Source organism: Bombina bombina, chromosome 2 (genome assembly GCF_027579735.1).
Source record: "Bombina bombina isolate aBomBom1 chromosome 2, aBomBom1.pri, whole genome shotgun sequence".
Lineage (NCBI taxonomy): Eukaryota > Metazoa > Chordata > Amphibia > Anura > Bombinatoridae > Bombina > Bombina bombina.
The window spans coordinates 973,501,672-973,508,758 of NC_069500.1; positions in this window are offsets into that span (position 1 = coordinate 973,501,672).

The following is a 7,087-nucleotide window of genomic DNA, read 5'->3' on the forward strand; positions in this document are numbered from 1 at the left end:
AAGTATTTAGCTTTAAATAGGAATAATTTATTTAAGAAGAGTTAATTAATTTCGTTAGATTTAAATTATATTTAACTTAGGGGGGTGTTAGTGTTAGGGTTAGACTTAGCTTTAGGGGTTAATAAATTTATTAGAATAGCGGTGAGCTCCAGTCGGCAGATTAGGGGTTAATGTTTGAATTTAGGTGTCGGCGATGTTAGGGAGGGCAGATTAGGGGTTAATACTATTTATTATAGGGTTAGTGAGGCGGATTAGGGGTTAATAACTTTATTATAATAGCGGTGCGGTCCGCTCGGCAGATTAGGGGTTAATAAGTGTAGGCAGGTGGAGGCGACGTTGAGGGGGGCAGATTAGGGGTTAATAAATATAATATAGGGGTCGGCGGTGTTAGGGGCAGCAGATTAGGGGTACATAAGTATAACGTAGGTGGCGGTCGGCAGATTAGGGGTTAAAAAATTTTAATAGAGTGGCAGGGATATGGGGGGGCCTCGGTTTAGGGGTACATAGGTAGTTTATGGGTGTTAGTGTACTTTAGAGCACAGTAGTTAAGAGCCTTATGAACCGGCGTTAGCCCAGAAAGCTCTTAACTACTGACTTTTTTCTGCGGCTGGAGTTTTGTCGTTAGATTTCTAATGCTCACTTCAGCCACGACTCTAAATACTGGAGTTAGAAAGATCCCATTGAAAAGATAGGATACGCAATTGACGTAAGGGGATCTGCGGTATGGAAAAGTCGCGGCTGAAAAGTGAGCGTTAGACCCTTTTTTGACTGACTCCAAATACCGGCGGTAGCCTAAAACCAGCGTTAGGAGCCTCTAACGCTGGTTTTCACGGCTACTGCCAAACTCCAAATCTAGGCCTTAGTGTTTTCAAATGCAAATCCATTTATATTAATTAATTCATTCATAATGTCACAAAAAACATGCTCCGCAATGTTTACGTTTACAAATTTTTAATTGAGAGCAAGGAAAATACATCAAGGTTCAAGCGTCTTATATAATACTGATTGTACAAATCAATAAAACTTCTATTTTCTGAAAAAGCATCATATTGATTTATTTACTTATTTATTTATTTTTTGCTTGAAAGAAGCTGTTTAAATGTAAATCAAAACTAACACAGAGCAGAAGGGTTTTAATATCCAATATAATAAAAGGCCAAGTGTGTTTGTCTGAAGCTGTCATGCGCAGTAGAGACTGCGCGCGAGGATAAACACACCTGGCCTTCCAACTGACCTCCTGGCGTCGTGTGGTGGAGTGGGCGTGGCTGGGCGGGTGCGACATGGGCGTGGCTGGACGGGTGTGATGTGGGCGTGGGCAGATGGATGCAAAGTGGGCGTGGGCGGGATTGGCATGGGCGGGGCCGGGCGGGACACGGGCGGGGCCAGATGCCGGTAGACAGAGAGCTCTAAAGAGGGGGGATAGAGAGAGCAGGAAAGGGTGGATAGAGAGAGCAGAAGAGGGGGATAGAGAGAGGGAGAGAGAGAGACAGCAAAAGAGAGACGGGGAGAGAGACAGCAAAAGAGAGGGGTGAGGGAGAGACAGCAAAAGAGAGGGGGAGAGAGACAGCAAAAGAGAGGGGGAGAGAGCACAAAAGAGAGGGGGGAGAGAGCACAAAAGAGAGGGGGGAGAGTTCACAAAAGAGAGGGGGGAGAGAGCACAAAAGAGAGGAGGAGAGAGCACAATAGAGAGGGGGGAGAGTGCACAAAAGAGAGGGGGGAGAGTGCACAAAAGAGAGGGGGGAGAGTGCACAAAAGAGAGGGGGAGAGTGCGAAAAGAGAGGGGGAGAGAGCGCAAAAGAGAGGGGGAGAGAGAAAGCAAAAGAGAGGAGGGAGAGAGACAGCAAAAGAGAGGGGGAGAGAGACAACAAAAGAGAGGGGGAGAGAGACAGCAAAAGAGAGGGGGGAGAGAGACAGCAAAAGAGAGGGGGGAGAGAGACAGCAAAAGAGAGGGGGGAGAGAGACAGCAAAAGAGGGGGGGGAGAGAGACAGCAAAAGAGAGGGGGGAGAGAGAGCACAAAATAGAAGGGGGAGAGAGACAGCAAAAGAGAGGGGGGGAGAGAGACAGCAAAAGAGAGGGGGGAGAGAGCACAAAAGAGAGGGGGGAGAGTGCACAAAAGAGAGGGGAGAGAGTGCACAAAAGAGAGGGGGAGAGTGCACAAAAGAGGAGGGAGAGTGCACAAATGAGAGGGGGGAGAGTGCGCAAAAGAGAGGGGGGAGAGATTCAAAAGAGAGTGGGAAAAAGCGCAAAGAGAGGGGGAGAGAGCGCAAAAGAGAGGGGGAGAGAGCACAAAAGGGAGGGGGATAGAGAGAGAGCAAGGGGTGGGACCACTGTACTGCAAAAAATGGCCCGTATACACGGGCTTTAGGACTAGTTTACAAATAAACCACAAAGAGTTCCAAGCTGTGGCTCAAGGTATCATCTGCTGTATACTAACAGTACAGAAATAAGTCTGTCACAGCACCATTAACCCTTTAATGACCACAGCACTTTTCCATTTTCTGTCCATTTGGGACCAAGGCTATTTTTACATTTTTGCGGTGTTTGTGTTTAGCTGTAATTTTCCTCTTACTCATTTACTGTACCCACATATATTATATACCGTTTTTCTCGCCATTAAATGGACTTTCCAAAGATACCATTATTTTCATCATATCTTATAATTTACTTTAAAAAAAATTATAAAATATGAGAAAAAATGGAAAAAACACACTTTTTCTAACTTTGACCCCCAAAATCTGTTATACATCTGCAACCACCAAAAAACACCCATGCTAAATAGTTTCTAAATTTTGTCCTGAGTTTAGAAATACCCAATGTTTACATGTTCTTTGCTTTTTTTGCAAGTTATAGGGCCATAAATACAAGTAGCACTTTGCTATTTCCAAACCATTTTTTTTTCAAGATTAGCGCTAGTTACATTAGAACACTAATATCTTTCAGGAATCCCTGAATATCTATTGACATGTATATATTTTTTTTTAGTAAACATCCCAAAGTATTCATCTAGGCCAATTTTGGTATATTTCAAGCCACCATTTCACCGCCAAATGCGATCAAATACAAAAAATCGTTCACTTTTTCACAAATTTTTTCACAAACTTTTGGTTTCTCACTGAAATTATTTACAAACAGCTTGTGCAATTATGGCATAAATGATTGTAAATTTTTCTTTGGGATCCCCTTTGTTCAGAAATAGCAGACATATATGGCTTTGGTGTTGCTTTTTGGTAATTAGAAGATGCTAAATGCCACTGTGCACCACACGTGTATTATGCCCAGCAGTAAAGGGGTTAATTAGGGAGCATGTAGGGAGCTTTTTGGGGTAATTTTAGCTTTAGTGTAGTGTATTAGACAACCCCAAGTAATGATCTAGGCCCATTTTGGTATATTTCATGCCACCATTTCACCGCCAATTGCGATCAAATTAAAAAAAAAGTTAAATTTTTCACAATTTTAGGTTTCTCACTGAAATCATTTACAAACAGATTGTGCAATTATGGCACAAATTGTTGTAAATGCTTCTCTGGGATCCCCTTTGTTCAGAAATAGCAGACATATATGGCTTTGGCGTTGCTTTTTGGTACTTAGAAGGCCGCTAAATGCCGCTGCGCATCACACGTGTATTATAGCTAGCAGTGAAGGGGTTAATTAGGAAGTTTGTAGGGAGCTTGCAGGGTTAATTTTAGCTTTAGTGTAGAGATCAGCCTCCCACCTGACACATCAGACCCCCTGATCCCTCCCAAACAGCTCCCTTCCCTCCCCCACCCCACAATTGTCCCCGCCATCTTAAGTACTGGCAGCAACTCTGCCAGTACTAAAATAAAATATATATTTAGGCTTTTTGGTTTTTTTTTTTAAAGCATATTTACATATGCTGCTGTGTAGGAGCCCCCCTTAGCACCCAACCTGGCTGATCCCCCACCAAACAGCTGTCTAACCCTCCCCCTCTGCCTTAATGGCCGCCATCTTGGGTACTGGCAGCTGTCTGCCAGTACCCAGTTTATAAAAAAACAGTTGCTTTTTTATTTTTTCCCCATTTTCTGTAGTGTAGCTCCCCTACCCACCAAAGAACAAACCCCCACCCCCTCCTAGATACCTTTGACTGTTTTTTTTTTTTAAATAAAAAGCTTTACACTGAAACTTTTAGCACAGTCTTTTCTGTAGTGTAGCGGTTCCCACCCGCTCCCGCCCCGTGCACGCGCCCGCCCACCGCCCGGCGTGCACGCGCGCGCGCCTGTGCGCGCCCCCATCGCCCCCGCCCCCGATCCCGCCCCCCTCTACATTACCCGGCCCATCGATGGCCGCCCACCCGCCTCCCAAGTCAGCTCCCACCCACCAACGTTACCGGCCACCGATGTCCGGTGCAGAGAGGGCCACAGAGTGGCTCTCTCTGCACCGGATGGCCATTTAAGGTTATTGCCTCCATATCGAGGCATCACTGCAATAACCGGAAAGCAGCTGGAAGCGAGCAGGATCGCTTCCAGCTGCTTTCCACACCGAGGACGTGCAGGGTACGTCCTCAGGCGTTAACTGCCTTTTTTTTGAGGACGTACCCTGCACGTCCTCGGTCGTTAAGGGGTTAATATGAGTAATAAGTGGCCACAATGTAACGCATAAATCAGAGTACAACAATATCAGTTGTGCGCTTTAGTGGTCTTTGGCTCAAATGTGCTTCCAAATAATGCCAATTTGCTGATAGATATTTCTTGCCAATTCTCATTTGCTGAGAGGTACTTATTGCTAATGAAGGTACAATGAGTATTTGCGAAGAGCAACTGTCAACTAATAAACGTTAGTAGGAAGAACTGATCGTGTTCTATTAGTTTCACGTTTTACTTCACTTTTTTTCTGAAAATAAATAAACACTACTGCCCTTTATCTAACATTTTGAGTATAATATCTCTTTAATGCAGCAGCATGACATTACACAACCCATTTGCAAAGACAATTCAGAAACCAGTGTTAATAAATTGGACACAGAGGAAGCTGCCTAGCATATTGGAACCGCTATTTGCAAAAAAGCTGAATCAGCCCAAACAGTGATGGATGATAATAGATTCTCTGTGTCCCGTTTTGTGAATCCCTGTGGATCAATAGAAGGGGGGATATTGTAACAACTGAGCTACTTATTGTGGTATCTCAAGTCAAATTATATTAATGGGACAAATTTATTTTAATAGAAAATAACAATTAGGCCATTTTATTATATGCATCTTAGTTTAAATAATGTCCTAACCAACACAAATTAATTTTATTAACATTATAGATCTTAGATCTATGATTTTGTGAACACAAATTAATTTTAATTTGTTACACAAAAGTGACAAGAGATTATAAGGATCAATAAACGTATTGTCAACAATGTGTATGTCACAAGGCCGCAGCATGCAAGCATCCTTTTTATGTGTTACAAAGACTCTTCAAAAAAAGGTTACGTTATATTTCATCATCAGTGTTTCCATCTACATCTATATTATAATCGCGTTTGTAATGCGTCCGTCGGTATCGCCAGTTGTGCACGCATCCTCAAAAGGAATGTTGGCCGGGCGAGGCAGCCAAAAGAATGTTGGTTGCGCGCAGCGCCAAAATAATCCACCTGTATGCAGCGTAGGCAAACCCGAAGCCTTAAAAAAAACCATGCAAATGCACGCACAAAATAGCTAAAAAAAAAACGTAACCGCCCGCAAGAAATAAAAATAAAAATGAAGTATAACAAAAAACCTAACCTCCCGCACAATGTATTAACAAACACCTAAACCGACGACCCACATCGCAAAATAAGGGCAATGCCCATACAAATGCCCCTTTAGGGGCAATGGTAGTTTAGTTTTTTTTTAGTGTAAGTTTTTTTTTATTTTGGGGGGTTTGGTGGGTGGGGTGTTTTTACTGTTAGGGGGGGACTTAGTATTTTTTAGAGGTAAAGGAGCTGTTTAATTTAGGGCAATGCCTTTTAAGGGCTATTGAAAGTTTAGTATTAGATTAGGGGGTGTTTTTATTTTGGGGGGGATTTTTTATTTTTATAGGGATATTAGTTTAGGTTTAATTTTTTTATTTTGGATAGCTTTGTTTATTTTTTCTGTAATTTTACTTTAGCTTGGGGGTTTGTATTTTTTAAACATAGACTGCCCTCTGGGCAGGCTTATCGCCTAGTCGATATATAAAACTAGAGATTATTGTTGTATCACATAACATTTGCATTGTTCCATCTGGCTAATAAAATATGTACTTGTATTTATAACTTTGTGGCAGAACAAAAGAAAATATATGCACAAGATGTAGCTAAATAGAGGAATATAATTTGTTAATTTAATTAAATTATCATATTTTTTTTAAATATAGAGACCTGTGTAGTGCAGTTTAGCACCAAAACTAGATATTTATTTTGACTCACCTGTTTGGTAAAAATTTGTTTAAATTACTCTTGCTTTGATTGCACATTTAGGGCCTGGTTACAAGTGGAGGGCAATCTGGTATTTCAAGTGGATGGTAAAAATGATAAAACCTTGTGCTGAGCTGTTTTGGAGTTTTTAGATGCTGCTCACATTTATGCTCTACTTTAGAAAATCTTTCAGTGATAAACCCACATATATTATATAGTGCTTTTTCAGCACACCCAGCAGGTTAAAATAATGGGCTAGATTATGAGTGGTGCACTAACTGTTGCTCACAAGTGAAAGGGGTTTATCGTGGCTCTTTGCGTGCGTCAGAAGTAGCGAACATATTATGGGGTAGATTTAATAACTGTCGGCATTTATCATTGCATAAGCATTTCTAGTGAAATGCTTGTGGAATGCCACCCCCTGCTCATCAATCGCTGCTTCTTAACTTCCGTTTCAAGCGGACCTAAAACGATGGGCATAGAATGCAGCATCCACTGCTTAATAAATCTATACTATGAGTTGAAAGTAAACATTTGCTCGAGTACAATTGAATTTAACAAGAGTCAGGATAGCGCATCTTCAGAGCTCTGGTTAACTGTTATGTCTGACTAAAAAGTTGTACAAAGAAAATGTGTTTATATGTATGTACATATGTATTTATGTATTTATATATATATATATATATATATATATATATATATATATA